Here is a 4,576-nt window from a genome sequence, read left to right on the forward strand (position 1 = left end):
TGTGTACAAACATCCATAACCTTGTCAGCCTGAAAGACCGTACCGAAACGATCAATAACTCATTTTACCAGTCATTTTCAAAAACTGGACCAAACTTGGTGAAATTGATCTCCAGTGTTTCAGCCCAGAACAGCCATAAAAATTCTCAACTCATTGATTCTCTGCTTTGTTCTTTTCTAAAAAAGATCTGGAGAAGATGTCTGCCGTTTAAATTCCAAAGATTTTTCAGATAATCCCACAAAAGAATGAAAGATTTAAATCTTAAAATATTGTCTACTTCAGATTGTGAGTAAAAATTATCTTAGAAATATTAAAACAGAAGCCTAATCATCTTGTTATTCAGAGTTTCAGGCTGTGCTATCTTCAGACAATTGATATCTTTCAGCCTATGTCCCTACTGAAGTTAAAGTGCAATTCCATTTTTATGTAAAAGAATGAATATTTCATTATAAGTGCAATTCCATTTTGTGTTTGATAATGAAAAGTTCATTTTAAGTGCAATTCCATTTTGTGTTTGATAATGAAAAGTTCATTTTAAGTGCAATTCAATTTTGTGTTTGACGTTCAAAATTTCAATTTTAGTGCAATTACATGTTTTATTGAAAAATTCAAATTCCTTTAAGTAAAATTCCTTCCTTTTTTCTTTCATTTTAAGTGCATTTCCATTTTGTGTTCAAGAATGTACTTTCCAAATTTCATTTTTCTTCAAGTTTAAAGTTCTATCTAAAATAAGTTTAATACAATTACAAAGTAGTAACCCAATTTTTACTGAATCAAGAAAATCAGCTTAGGTAAAAGTGGGAGAATCTAGTTTATTTATGAGACTCCGTAATCTATTTTATTTCATCCAATATCACTTTTCACACCTCTATACATATTGTCTCTCATTCATACTTTATCTCTTTAGTCTGGTACAAATAGAGTTCTAGATATTTAATTTCATTTATTTTCTGAGGGTAACTTCACTTATTCTAGATGATCCATGATGATTTTCAACCAATGGATATCTTCATTAATGTGCAGACATAATTAAATGTAAAATCCCTTGGATTATCAAGTAGAATGTAGAACCCTTTGGATCATTAAATAGAATGTAAAACTCTTTGGATTATCAAGTAGAATGTAAAACCCCTTGGATTATCAAGTAGAATTTAAAACCCTTGGATTATCAAGTAGAATGTAAAACCCCTTGGATCATAAAGTAGAATGTAAAACCCTTGGATTATCAAGTAGAATGTAAAACCCCTTGGGTTATCAAGTAGAATGTAAAACCCTTGGATTATCAAGGGATGATTGATGCCCCGGTCATACACCTTCTATAAATGATGTGTAGAGTTTAATACTCTACTGGTTTATCAAGGGATTAAGTGATGTTCAACTCTTACACCCTCATTAAATCATGAACCTTGTCAATCACTATAAGGAACCTATGATTATATCAATCTGTAGCATGGAATTGAGAGAATTTTCTGTCAGATCTGGTAGATTTAAACTTTGTTTTTTTCCACATTTCCATGTTTTATTCAAGGCCTTCCACCAATCTGCCGCCATTAGACCCATGAATTAAACATCTGGTCTCTAACCCAATTAGACCCTGTACATCTTCTAATGAATAAAACAATTCCTGTCTTTAAAATAGTGTTTTATGTCAAAGTTTCAAATGATTACTGAATTTGGACTGATCTTCCAATGTTTTTAACAAGGCAGTTTTTCAAAATTTCTACTGATTACTGTTCTTTGACTGATTTCCCAGTGTTTGTTTTAAGTCAGTTTTTTTTATAAGCCAATGTTAATGTCTAAGCCCCAAATGATTACTCCTGTTTGTTGGCTGACTGATTTACAAGTCTTTTTTATGGTTGATTAAATGATGGACAGTTAATGCTAACTGTTCTAGACACTTGAAACCACTTTTCATTATAAAATACTTATTATTGATATACTTCCTCAATTGAAAGTTCATCAGCTGCTACCACTTTTCAGTATGAAATACTTACTTACTTATGATTGATATACTTCCATGTGTGAAAATTGCATTAAATGCCACTAATGTTTTAATAATATGTTTCTTTGGATTTTGTGTTTTGTTTTGCGGTTCAAATTGTAAGTACTTGGTTTGTTTAGTAAAAGACATGTAAGGATGACAGCCTCTATGGTGTCAGTCTAGAGCATAAGAAAATTATGTGCACAAAGCAATTGGTACTGTGCAATGAGAGAAATTTTGCCAATTTGTCAATGCACATAATTCCACTTTACCCATGTTAGCCCGTCAAAATTTCCCCAGCACCAAAAAATTAACTAGAAATGATGTTAGACCACCATCAACTTCTCCCCGTACAAAGAAAATATGTAAATTTAGGACCGACATTCAAACAAGAAGTAATTCATTGACATGGGTGTAAAAAATTCAAAACCAATTTGATCAATTTTTATAACTCACATTTTCTGATGACCTTAATTAATTTCCTGGTAATTAACTAACGAGCTTTCATCATTTGATATTCATCTGTCATCTTCCATCAAAAAATCGTCACATTAACCATGTGAACAAGATATAATAAAATGTCATCATATTTGATGTGATTCAATTTTGCTGCGAGGTATTTCAGTTTTCATTAGAGGGAGAAATCATTTTAATAAGGTCAGTTTTCATTATTGAGAAATCATTTTAATAAGGTCCATTTTCATTAGAGGGAGAAATCATTTTAGTAAGGACAGTTTTCTTGTTCTGGTATCAGATTAAAATCTTTGTAATATTAGCCATACAATTTATTTTTGACAGTTGTAGACATTAGATGTACAACTATTATACACTAGGATGTACAACTTTTTTTACATTGGATACTTTTTACACATTGGTTATACACTTTTTTTACATTAGATGTACACCTGTTTTACATTAGATGTACACTTGTTTTACATTAGATGTACACCTGTTTTACATTAGATGTACACTTGTTTTACATTAGATGTACACTTGTTTTACATTAGATGTACACTTTTTTTACAACAGATGTACACTTTTTTACATTAGATGTACACATTTTTCACATTAGAGTTATAAATTATTTACACATTAGCTGTAGAAATTTTATTATGTACCAGCATATTTTTGGATACAATCAAATTTTAAAACCATGTGAACTCGTAAAATGGCAATAAGACAGGATGAGATGATAGATAGAGCTATTTAATACAGTAAATAAACAGTACAACAGGTCATCCATCAATTACTATTCACACACTATAGGCATTTTACATCATCCTGATTGCCTAGCTGAGTTTGAATATTAACTTTAGAATGAGTGAATGAATGAATAAATGCATTTTAAATGAATAAATGTGTGAATAAATGAATGAATAAATGAATGAAAGAAAGAATGAGGGGAGGAAGGAACAAATGACAGAATAGCTCACTAAACGAATGAATGGGAGAATTGCTCAGTCGATGAATGAATGAATGAATGAATGGATGAGAATAAATGAATAAAGGGACGAATGAATAAAGGGACGAATGAGGGGAAGAAGGAACAATGACAGAATAGCCCACTTAACAAATGAATGAGAGAATTGCTCAGTTGATGAATGAATGAATGAATGGATGAATAAATGAATAAAGGGACGAATGAGGGGAGGAAGGAACAATGACAGAATAGCCCACTTAACGAATGAATGAGAGAATTGCTCAGTCGATGAATGAATGAATGAATGAATGAATAAATGAATGAAAGAATTACTCAGTCAATGAATGAATGAATGGATGAATGAATGAATTCCTCAGTAGATGAACTCAATATTTCTAGAATGTTTGTAGCTAGCTGACGAATACCAATTGCTTTAAAACTTTTTTTTGGCAAATTGGTAAGTGACTGTTACGCACTAAAGATGTTTCCAGATGACTTTTTCATCTTTTAACTTTAATTTAATCTTAAATGAGATAACCAAGAAACAGTTGGCATCTAAATGATCTAATTACAGGAATATTGGCACTGATTTCATCAATTGCAGAAACAGACCAATCTGCTAACTTAATTTACCCTTACATAATATCTGAAATATTTTTATATTTATATCTTAAGATGAATAAAACAGATTGACTGAGCTGATGGATTGTAAAGAGTTTTCTAAACTTTTTATGTGTATCAGGGACACTGTGACACTGCATTGATTTGCATAATTTGAGGTCTGTGGTTCCTTTAACCAATTAAAACTAAGGATTTTATGATATCGCTGTCACAAAAGTTTCTGATAATATCTAAGGGCCTGTCAGAATGCTATAATTTAAAACACCCACACACATTGGATTTTTTCTTTTTTTGCAAAGTTCTTCTCTTTTGAAAACTGAGAATGGCATAGGGTCAGATCCACAGGGGCAGCTTCATCCTTCGCCCTTCTCAAGGGGGAGTGTCTGCAACACATGACAGAGCTTCTAACATTGTGCCCTTTAAATGTGCATTGCACCCAGCCCCAGAGAAAACTAGCACGAATGACATCGCAATAGCTACATCATTATGACGTATTACACAAACAAATACCAAGGTTGAATGACATCATTGCCGATATCTCCTACTGACCTATT

This window comes from Lottia gigantea (assembly GCF_000327385.1).
Source record: "Lottia gigantea unplaced genomic scaffold LOTGIsca_24, whole genome shotgun sequence".
NCBI classification, from domain to species: Eukaryota; Metazoa; Mollusca; class Gastropoda; family Lottiidae; genus Lottia; species Lottia gigantea.